The following is a 12,104-nucleotide window of genomic DNA, read 5'->3' as shown; positions in this document are numbered from 1 at the left end:
CATACACTGTTTGCTGGAGATAACTTTTGTTTTCCCCATATAAAGTTCAGCATTACCACAGTTGTTGCTCAGTGAAATATTTTTTTGAGGACCTAAAGCATTACAGCCACTTTCCATTAAGTGAAACGTTTGGAAGCTGCACATGAGCTGGGGGTGGATGCGCAGGGCCGCGATGGAGGAGCGGCCAGCAGGTTCTCGCACATTAGAGCGGTGCGGGTTCCCGAAGCCGGCTCTCAAAGAGCCCAAATACAACAGTAATGATCTTGGCACGGGGCATTTCCTGCAGACTAATGACCAGCAGGGAGGAGCTGATGGCCCACAGCGCAGCCAAGGGCCATTAACCCCAGCCAGTCATTAATCCCCAGGAAATGCCCTGTGCCAAGATCATTTTCTTATTTCAAAATGAAAAGCAGCAGAGACTATGCAGTGGTGTTTTTTGTTGTTTTTTTGTTTTTTCAAATGAACAACGCTATTCAACAGCTATCTCCAGGGTATAACACCTAAGTTAACCAACTATAGTTTAACTAAGAGTGCAGCACAGGCCAAGCACACAACCCAAGCTGGAAACAGGCACTGTGTTGTACCCACAGCTGACAGCAATTAGGGGCAGGCAGCACCTCTACCCCTTACTCAACCCCCCCCCCCTCCAAAAAACATTTAACTTTACTTACATGATGAGCAAGGAGTCTGCAGTGAGCTGTATTTAATCATTCCCAGCTGTGCTACCGGGTACACTCTCAGGCTGAAGGGGCCCATGTCAGCCTTGTCCAGGCAAGACTACCCTAATATTTTACTCTAGAGTTGATACAGTTCCACATACTTTACATAATACATCAAAAGAAAAAGCACAGCTATCATATTCATTGCTACTGATGTTGCTTAAACCTGTTGGTACCTCGCACTTCCCCAAAATCACGTCCCAGAAGGCACCCTACCAAAATAATCCAAAACAGTCCAATCTGCATGGATGATTTCCTAAAAGCTGTCAGTTTATAGCAAGCAGATAAGGATTAGTGTAGATGCAAAATAAACAAGATAAAACAGAACAGTAAACCCATGTTTACAAGCTGACCTGTCACTATGAATAAAACATCTTTAATTTTGTGTTAATAGGTAGTTTGAGCGCTTCGCTATGGTGTTTCTTCAACATGGATAAAAAAAATATGGTTGGAGTTTTTCCTCAGAGCTCATAATGCATATTTATGGTACTCACCACAACAACCCTTGCAAACCCTGGGGTCCAGATATATTTATCCACAAGTGCCCTTGAATACAAGCAGTTTGAAGGTAGGAAACTCAGGGAGCAATTTTTCAAAAGGTGTTAGGCAAATATCTGTCTCTGAGATGCTGAACCTTGTCAACATGCTGAAATTCCCACTGCCTGCCACAAATCCAACCAGGAGAGTGGCGCTGCCAAATCCCCTCAAGTACATGTTTCCAGAAACATTTTTATTACATTGACAATATCTGGATGCAGGGAGGGGAAGTCTTATGCAGGGTTTAGTGTTTCTCCAGTTATTCATGACTGCTATTGGTAAGCCCAATTTCATCTGCCTATTTTTGATGCAATTAAGAGATTTCCATTCTACAAAGACCATCCTGTGTCTTACAAGTTAAATGAGGGCTTGGGAGAATAGAGACAAACCAGAACAAAAGTATTAAAAGCTATGAGTTATGGATATCCAAGAAATTTCATCTGTGTTATTTGTAAGTTGTCTCCTAAATAAACTACTCAAATAGTCCAAGAAAATCCTCATTTCTCAGGAGCACGATTTCCATCTCCTTTGCTCCAGCAATCATAAATTGACCCACTGTTTCGATGCCCATGAAAGACACTTGCTACTTCTCTATGTTGATTCTTAGCTGAATGCAGTGGACAACCTACTACATCTCTCTCCCAACCAGTCAGTATTTTCCATGTCATAGTTTTAAGCTGTGCTTCCTGCATGGAGTATCTCCCTCTTGCAGTGTCTTCCTCCCCTTTCATAAAGGGCTCTTTTGAAATATTACACTACACTAAATTAGATTTTTCTATACTACAAGAGAACCAAAATATGCTTTTATTTAGCAGTAAACAACATTCAGTTACTGACTCTTGCAGTCCCTCATCTTACAGGAGGCTAATAAGCATCCTCCCCCCAACAAGGAAAAGAGAACATGTAGTACTTTGAGGCATTAGGCTCTCATCAACAAGACACTATGTGATCAAAGGCAAGTGATCCTAGCCCTCTTTAAACAAGTGCTTGCTGTCCTCTAGTTTATATATAATTTACTGGAAATAAAAATAATTCATGAAAAAAAGTTCAGGAGGGATAGAATAAAACCAGCAATGTTTTTGCAGGCATTTGTTGCCCAGCTGCTGCAAAGGTCAGCCTGTTGATTAGCTTGGTACATTTATTTCCCCACTGAAAGCAGAGTTGAAGGTTTTTCTTTATTAACAAGAAAGTAAAAGAAGCTATCAAAAAGCACAGATTATTATTGCAGTTTTCACAGGGATGCGGGTAGCGTCAGAAATCCGAAGAAAGTAACAATTTAGCTCTTTTTCCAAAGAGGTTTTCAAAAGCCATACGAACTCAAACACATCCTCCATAAAATGGGGCTTTTAGCCTCTTGTCCAGCTAATTATTGCTTATCAAATTGGCAAGAGCAGTACCTAAATCTTCTATAAAAGAGCATACTGCAACAGATCCTTTTCTCAGAATACTTGCCCTAATAATAAAGCAACCAGACCTCTTGCTGAAAACCTGCATCTGTTGCGATGCAGATCTCCACACTGACAAGCCTTTCCTTCGAAACGCCAGAAAAACAGCAAACATACAAAGGGAAAAAACACAGATCCTTTAGGGTCTGATTTTCCAAGTTTATCTTCACTGTTGAATGGAAGTTACTACAGCATACATCACACAGGACTGGATTTCAACAGTAGTCCAAACACCGGGACTTCAGGCCAATTTAAGTATTCAACCAGCTGCTCAGACAGGTTTACAGCCCAAAGTCAGGCTGATACAGCTGAAGCAATCTTGTCAGTAGTGTCTAAATTAGCTCATTTAAAAACTAGCGTGAGAGTTTCCAAATGAGTTGTGGAAGTGTTTGTGTCCCAGCTCTATTTCTAAATCGCACTGCCACCATCATCCCTCTGCAAAGATGTGCTCACGCACACACACAGGCATGCAATATTAAAGGCAAAGAGCCTTCTAATTTCTTCAGTTGTTATCACAATGTTTAACGTAATCAGATTTAATAAATAAGGATGATATTTCAATGGACAACCACACCTTATTTCTCCCAAATTTATTTTTAGTAGCTTGGAATAACAAACCACTATGTATAAAGGTAACTGTATTAAACTGTTATTTTAAGTACTTAGTTGCATCAAAAAGCACCTTTCTATTGAAAAGTCATTGTACTGCTGTATACTTTGTCAAGCTGTCTGTGAAAAGTTAAAGAAATACTAGGTATTATGATGGACGAAAGAGGCCAACCTAATGGGATAAGGGGCAAAATCCTCCTCTTACTCTGAGAAAAATCTAGTAGAACTGCACTGATTTTGGATGGAACTATTTCTATCCAAGATATCCTGCAAACAAGTTATTTTTCTGACTCACAGAATCTGCTGTATGGTATTTTCTATGCCCTATTTTGCCAATTATATACAAGATTTTTCTGTATTGCATTATTCTGGAATAACGCCACTGATTTTTGCAGACAATCTCTGACAAATTGGCCATGGGAGTTCAGAAAATGTATTAAAACTCTGTGATGCTTATGTAACCTGAAAAGGCCTGCCAAAAATCTAGAAGCATGCCCACAAAAATTGCCAGCCACAAACACACATACTTTTTGTTAATACCCAGTATTCAGATAGAACAGAAAAAATCCTAACCAGAATGGTCTTTGTCTAAACTTGAAAATGAAACCTTAATATTCAATTTAATATATTAATACCTACTACAATATAAAACACTACCATACAATAACCAAACATTTAGCATGGAGTTTTTCCCCTACTTTCATTAATGTCATCCTTCATTACAGATATCTCTTTTTGTAGAAAACATAATGGTCCTAAATAAGAACCCAGTTATTATTTTGATACATGCACCCCCCATGTACATCTGTGAACCTGTAATTGCATCAGCTCGATATATTGAATTTTCTGGGTCAAAATTAGAGAACACATCAATAAACTCAACAGTTGGCAGAACGGTGTACAGAGCTAAGTTCAAATACTTATTCTTTCAGTGAAATCTTTGAATGCTAGGAAAAAAAAAAACACACAAAAAACATCCTCTTAAACAGAGAAGCAATTCTTCTTCTCTTGGCTACTTGAAGTATCTTCAGTTACTTGCGTTAGTGTCACAGTATTTCAGGATACAACAGAGCTTAAAGTTTTGACACACGCTCAAGAATTGAGAAGTACAAATTCCAGATGAAACTTGCCAGGAACAATACACCCAAATTGCAGTGAAATCCTTCTTGCGGGTCCTCTGATAGGAGAAAACAAATGGGGAAGCATCCTAATATCTAAGAAATCCTTTGGGATGTGCTTTCATTGACCTCTCCACTGAGCAACCTCGCGAGTCATTCTTGGATTTCTGAAGGGTTGCCTCTTTTTTTTTTTTTTTTTCTTTTGGCTAGTTGGCAAGTATGCTTAAATATAAGAAAAAACAAGGCCTGGAGTTGTATGGGGTGCATCCACCTGATGGACACATTTTCTATCCTCAAATTTTAAGCATCTTCCTTTAGCTTTGAGTTGAGAAGCAGCAATGGAGAATTTCCAGTAGAAAAGACCACCACATATCTCACATGGGAAAGCAGGAACTTTGTTTTTCATTATACAGTTCTAGAGAGAAGTGTTATAACATGAGATGCGCTCTCTAAAGACAAGTGTTTTACTAGGTATTATCAGTTTTTCAATATTGGAAAGTCTGCCCTAAGTCAGAATGGAACTAACTAGTTCAACAAGGGATCCCGCAGTGTACCAAAAAGTGAATGAGACCATCCTCAAAAGCTAACAATGAAAAGACACACACATGCACACACACACACCCCAACAAAACTACATACACCCCCTATAAAGGCAAACTGTATTGCTTGCAGCTTTCTTCTGATGGTCAAATATTCTCCAAATCAAAGAAATTGCTCTTTGAAAGGTGAGAACAACAATTGCCAGATACAGAAAGGTTCTGCCCAACTATTTTGCACAGAAGTGAACAGTGGTAGCTTTTCTCATTCCTAGCTGAGAACTCCAGGCCAAATGTCATGCTAAGATAGTAACGGGCTCAAATCAGAATATTGAAAAGCAGCAGGGAAGTGACAAAGAACTTGCACAAAAATCAAGAAATGGCAATGTTTCAGTACAACTGCAGCCTGAGATGATTTAGGGAAGTGATCAAATTAGTTTCAGCATCTTTGTTCCTTTAATTTATCAATCTGCAATTACTGTCATTGTCATAACAATTTGTATCAATTGTAATTTGCCAAATTAAAAAGGAGGCAGATGCTAAAACTCAAATGATGTAATTACATGTAAAAACATTGTGTGTGTTCCATTTATTCATGACTCTTAAAGTGGACAGTTCCCATTAAATGGGCACGAAGACAGAATTTCACAGCCTTCTATTTTTTCCCCTGCAAAAACCCAACAATAACCAACACGCAAGAAAGTCTCAGCTACAGGAAAAAAAAGTGTTTTCTTTTGTCAGTGTTAATATTGCTGAGTCTTAGCACACAACTGATTTTGAGCAATTTTGTTTTTTTGTAAATAAGAGAAATCAGCAGAATCAAATTCAACAGCAAAAAAATTATAACAAAAAAGTTAAAAATCAGCAACTATACTGACCTGTGCATTTCCACTGGAATGCAGTTTTCGGAGCAGTTACCCTGACTGAATGCAGAGCACAACTTTTACAGCCCCTTTGAGCCTCTGGCTGCCAGGAACGTGCTGACACAGGGCATCCCTACAGGTGCAGACAGTTGGCTGGAAAACAGAGACACTGAAAATCTACTCCAACATTTATGTGCCACACGCTGTCAGTCACTCTCTCCAAAGCCCAGCCTCCCATGTCTCCTTCACTGGTTTTGCAAAACATTCCCTAGCCCCAAACACACCAGTTTCCTCAGTAAGTTTTCTCAAATCAACACTGCCACCTTCCACTTAAGCAAGTACTCACATCTCTTAGTTAATTAACATCCTTCCTTTTGCTTCCACTAATACTGCTCCACCTGAAGCAAATAAACACTGAGCTCTCTGATGTTATACTACTACTGACCTCAAGAGCACAAGATCTGGGTTGTCTTCTCTCCTCCCAACCCTTGTTATAAGGAGAAATACAGCTAAAAGACTGTTTTGTCTTTCAATCGCATCCTGATTATTCAGCAGGAAGAACAATCCTGGAGACATTCGCGCCTTGTTTTTGTCTTGTAGTTCTATAAAAATGCAGCCGAATGGAAACGCTTTGCACCAAGGATGCTCTTTTCCTTTCCTCCACCCACAATCAAAAAGGACGTCATTGCAATTTGCCACACGCCTTCTGCATTTCCACACTATCAGAATGAGTCATTTGTCAACATCATTTTTCCCCAAATCAGACTGTGTGGAAGAGAAATATTATTCTCCAAGTACTGCTTTTTTAGATAGCAACTGAGACTGAAAAAGGACTGAAGGACTTGCCTGTGACCACAGGCATACAATAAGTTGTGGTTTTCATAATTCTTGGCTGGTCTTCAGCATATTTTTTCACCCACACCTTCTCCCCTACCCCTCTCCTTATCCATCTGTAAAGCAAATACCGCGACCCACTTGCAAGTCTTTCAAAAACCTACACTGAATACATAAGCTGATAAATATTGTGCACTCGCATAAAACAAACAGGTGAACCAGTGAATTTAATCACACGGCAGTTTATCACATGGTTGTTCTGAGCATTATGACATTTTAAAAAGGTTGGAAGGGCAAAAAAGTGTGATATGGGCAAGGGTCTGTTTGCTTCATTGCAAACTTTCAGACCTGCTTCAGTCAGCTGAACTGCTCAGTTCAGGTTCTTGTGTCAAAAGTCTATTTTTACAGACAAACGAATCTGAAGAAACACATGAAAAATCGGACTTTTTAGTTTTCGGCTCTAGTCGATATGTAGCCACGTAGTCTTACATTCCCATTTCCATTACCAGTCTCTTTTCCTATTTGTGTATTCGTGGACAGCACTCTTAAGAGCAGGAAACACGCCTAAAAAAATTTAACTGGCATGTCAGAGTCACACAGTTTATCTTTTAATAAAGATCAATAGCAATCTTTTCATCTGGATGCAAAATAAATAGGTAAGCTCTTAGCCCAAAGAATCATGCATCCAGCTAGGCTTACAAACAGCTTGATAGGTACATAAAAAAAAAAAAAAAAGATAGCTCACCTCTAAATAAGAAATGCTTTAAAAGTAATTTAAAACCATTTCACCACTTTTTAAATATATGTTTTAATAACCTCCTGCTTGTATAGCAAACTATCCCATCAAGCCCATCTGTAGGAGAAAGTGGACATTCATGCCATAACACATCAGGTCTTTTAGGTTTCCATCACTGACAGAAAAGTTTGAAGCAGTTAACCACTACTTAGGCTGAGTTATATTTTAAAGGGAGTTTGGGATTCGCACTTTTAGTAAGCTCAAGCACTAATCATCAAGGAGAAAAACTTCAAGTAAATACATTAAGTAGGCTGCATCTCTCACCTCTTCCCTCCAGCAGAAGCAAACAGTCAGAAGTATACCTCAGGGAAAAGGATATTAGTCTAACCCTCAGTTTCAGCAAACCTGAAAAAAGCCAGGAGATTTAAGAGACATCTGGGAAAGCAGCGACAGGCAAGATTAGCAGCAATGGCAACACTGGGAAAAATAATACAGGAGAACGACAGTTGATCCAAGTCAGCCTTTCTTCAAAGAAACTGGAACTTCTCATCAGCCTCTGATTTTTGCTTTTAGGATAAAATTAAAACTGAGTAATAAAAATGTTTGTTAGTTATCTTTCTATTTCTACAGTTATACACGTTTTACACATTATATATTGCCTTACTTCGCTTTTCTTCTCTCTCAAAAATAAATTTTAAAACATCAAAACTCATCTCAGCCTTGTCACTTTGCCCCCAGTTTCTGGGGAACGGGACCATGCTTGGTGAATAGCCCTTGGAAAAGATGAGGCCCCATCACCTTCAAGCTGTTAGCACAGCCCCACTGTAGCTAAATTCTCAAGCTGAAGCAAGCAGGGCCACGTGCTGTAAAGAAACTGCGTTAGATGCCGCTCCAAGCAACGTGAGGTGACAAATTCTGACCCCTATTAACTGGATTGTATTTATACATAAATGTATATGTACTGTATTTTTGAAAGAATGCAGGACAGCATGGATTAAGCAGGAACTTGGAATCAGAAAGGAAAAATTAAATAAAAGGTGACTGTCTCTAGGAAACCCAGCTTTACTAACAGTGAAAAAAGATCTGCATGTTAACAACTCCATGACTGAGAAGTTAAACCATTAATTTTATTGGACTGAAGAACAGGGTGCCATAAGTGACTACCACGGTAACTGTTTTTGTACTTTTTCCCCTCACCATTAACAGTTTACCTAAGCACTGATGCAAATGATGCTGTGACTAAACAAAAAGACTACCTAGAATGGAGAATGGCAACTGCATTACTTATAAGGAAGTAGTAATAATTTTGGTAAAACTTTCTACACCACATTTTGTCCCCCAGCATTCTTCTCATGGGAATTATATAATAAAGAACTTTAAGGAAAAGCACGCATACAATGGTTATCTGCAAACACTTTTTCAATTATTTCTAATGGCTAGCGATGTCTACCTGCATATTTATTTTTGCACATTCTGCTAAAGTTTCCAACAAATTATCACAAAACACAAGTAACCTCAAAACATGCAAAACCCACAGAACTACCTCAGTGGAAAAATCAAGTATAATTTTGTTGACCACACAGAAAGCTATATTCATTAGAATAAGCTGGAATTACGTGAAGTCCTCATTACCCCTGTGAACCGGTGGCAGAATGCAGCACAGACTTCATCAGCTCAGTTCGGTTGGCTTTTTCCCTCCCCCCCACCTCGAGGCTTCTCAGCAGCAGTTCAACAACGTTTAAGAGATAGGGGACACACCATTTCCACAACACTACGCTTTGAAACTGCACTGAAATGAAAAACAGCATGCAAGTCCAGAAAATGAAAAACATCACGCTAGCCTCATAGATCCATAACTGAACACCCCACGATGGCACAAGTTGGGCAAGTCAGCCATAAATTTTTTACACCTTAAGCTCTCAGTGGCAGAATGGAAACTTGGGAGGTATTTCTGGCTCCAGCAACCTGTCACCCAGTTACAATTTGCATTAGTTGGCACGACTAACACCAGACAAAATCAAGTCCAGCGGGACAGTAAATTGATGCAATTCTGAAACTTTGAAGTAAGCACCAGAGCCAACATTATATCATAAGGCAAGACCAAACACTCTCCCTGTTGAATCCAGGGCTTTCAACACCCATCCCATCACCTACCACAATAAGCACGTAATGAGCTGTCAGCACACACAGAACAGCAACGCCAGTGTCCAAAATAAAACACTTCATTAAGCTACAACTGAGGATTTATGAAAAATGTATGTCACAGTGTAACTGTAAAATGTCAACTTCATCCCTCCCTCCCTAGACCTCTACCCTCAGATAGCGCATTCAATTATTCAAAGTATCTCTCCATTGCCCAATCTTTCAAGAAAAGGTACGTTATACTTCACAGTACTCCTTTCTCTGCAAGTCACGTATCCCCTTACATCACCACCGATCAGAAAGCATCTACTTCTACTGATGATATTAGTGACCAGTGCAACAGTATTTCAATATTGATTCTCCTGACAACCCTAAACAGCATTGTCCTATCAATGACACACTCATGAGGTAAGGCTAAATCCATCTTCTTTAAGATAACGCAATTACAGTGATTACTACTTCTTCTGCATCTGCAGGCTGGTGACGTTATTTAACCCAACAGATTATTATATAAACAGCTAGATCTAGAGAAAGAAAAATTAAAAAAGAATCTATTTACTTGTCTCATTTTTTTAAACTTTTGTCCCGTTCGATTTAGAGTTTATTACATATATGAACTTACACACATGAAACAAGAAACATAAGTACATCAATACTACAAAGACTGAAATTCAGAGGGTTTTTTTTAAATAGACAATTAGAAAATTATATGATGGGTGGCTTTTGGTGTCTCAATTTTACAAGCTGATGGCTTCAAATAATATGATCTAGTTAAAATAGCTGCACGATTAGCAGAGGTTTTTCTCGTTTTGTTTAAGTTCTTTGGATGGATTGCATTTTGCAAAAGCAGAGATCACTATGTACAAAAACACTTCTTCATGGGCCTTGAAAATTTCACTATCACCCTCATCCAAAAATCCATGGACTGCCTAGATCCCATTTAGGAAAACACTTAATGAGAAGTTCCCTTATGCTTAAATGTCTTTCTGATAAGGCACTTACCATTACGTACATGTTGATTCCAGAGCATTCAACTACATATGAATCGTACCTTATCCGAGCTAACAGGAAAGCAACCACTGACTCCAATAAGATCAGAATTGCACCTCATTTGTCCTAGCTCTTATACATTGGAGATGGAAACTAGAGTTTCATCCCCTGCACTATAAAATCTTCCAGGTCTTGTTGCTTTTTAGCCAACTACCTTTATGTAAAACAGTACATACAAGAGTCAAAAACATTACTTGAATTTGACCAGTATTTTCCTTGACAGTGCAATTTTACAAATGGCTTCTTTTTTAATCTTTGAAACACATTCCACAGTGATCATCTCCCTTTCCCTGTGAAGCAGACTCAATTATTACAAGGAGACAGCTAGCATGACAATTAATGCCTAAAAGAAAAAAAAAAAGAGAAAGAAAGAAAAAAGCTAATTTAAACAGAGGACTGACATAAGCGTTAGATGATAATAGATCATACTACATTCTTCTCTTCTGGAAGGAGATGGGAGTCCTTAAAAAGAGGGTATATACACCGAGTGGATTGAGGTAGTAGTAACCAACCCTCTTGTTCTAATGCTCTGCAGAGAACCAGGAGTCCTAGAAGCTCATTCAAACATGAACTGCCCTAAAATAAAAAGCACTGTCACTTGCTGCTATACACCCTAACCTTATTCTCAATGGCGTCAGCATCCCAGTTTCCATGAGCACACGGGAACCAGGCTGGCAGAGGAACACCCCAACCATTCAATGAGCAGCTCCAGAGAGGAGGAAGAATCAAGTACTTCTGCATCACCAGCTCGCACAAAGAGAAGACTGCAATAGTTTTTATAAACGTTAAAAAAATTACAGTAGCCGAAACCTTATTTAGTATGCCCCATCTTCTATCAAGCCCCATCTTCTATCAAAAGCGCAGCGATGGATCAAGCAGACTGCAGGGCTCGTCACTCCCACTGCAATTACAGTCATGACCAGAATCCAATCAGCTTACATCTCTCCAGGGGCTTAGCTAGAACCTGCTTTTTTGATACAACACTCACATCATTTATTGACCACTGCTGAGCAAGTCAGAAAATTTAATGAAAAGCTTTAGAAATTAGTATTAGAGGCTCTGAAGCAGAAGAATGGAAGTGTTGGAGGCAAACTGTACTCTTCATAAATGAATGTATCCTGTATTCTGAAAAGTATAAAGTGTTTTATGATACTTAAGTGTCAACTTCACATCAACAATAAATTAAATACAGAGCTGGGGTTCACCTTTATGTACCATGATACACATAATAGGTGGCAAACTGCTGTGAAAAGATTGTGCTCCTTTGTAAATATAACCTATATGTATATATATGCACACATACATACGTGTATATATACATATATGTCTGTATATGCATGTATACATATTAAATTCAGGCAAGATGATGAGCTAAGCTTCTAGAGTTAATTTCTTCTTTCCCTCTAATTCAACACACAAGCATGACATCCAAAACACAGAATATTCTATGGTGAAGTCTCAGCTTTGTTGAAGTTGACAGGAGTTTGATCATTTACCTCAACAGATTTAGAATTT

At 38.8% G+C, this 12,104-nt stretch overlaps 1 protein-coding gene across 5 annotated transcripts in view; it reads right to left on the bottom strand.

Annotated features, from left to right (window-relative positions):
* The window catches only part of NAALADL2 (N-acetylated alpha-linked acidic dipeptidase like 2), a 531,897-nt gene that overhangs the window by 457,368 nt on the left and 62,425 nt on the right, over positions 1 to 12,104 (bottom strand). The window contains exon 4 of one of the 5 annotated variants that reach the window (XM_064516624.1): positions 7,722 to 7,802. The exons of the other annotated variants lie outside the window; for them this stretch is intronic. The gene's annotated coding sequence lies outside the window, so the exon portion shown is untranslated. The remainder of the gene's footprint in view (positions 1 to 7,721; positions 7,803 to 12,104) is intronic. 5 annotated transcript variants of the gene reach the window in all.

This window comes from Dromaius novaehollandiae, chromosome 9 (genome assembly GCF_036370855.1).
Source record: "Dromaius novaehollandiae isolate bDroNov1 chromosome 9, bDroNov1.hap1, whole genome shotgun sequence".
In the NCBI taxonomy this organism is placed as follows: Eukaryota; Metazoa; Chordata; class Aves; order Casuariiformes; family Dromaiidae; genus Dromaius; species Dromaius novaehollandiae.
This window is presented reverse-complemented; position numbering and strand designations above follow the sequence as displayed.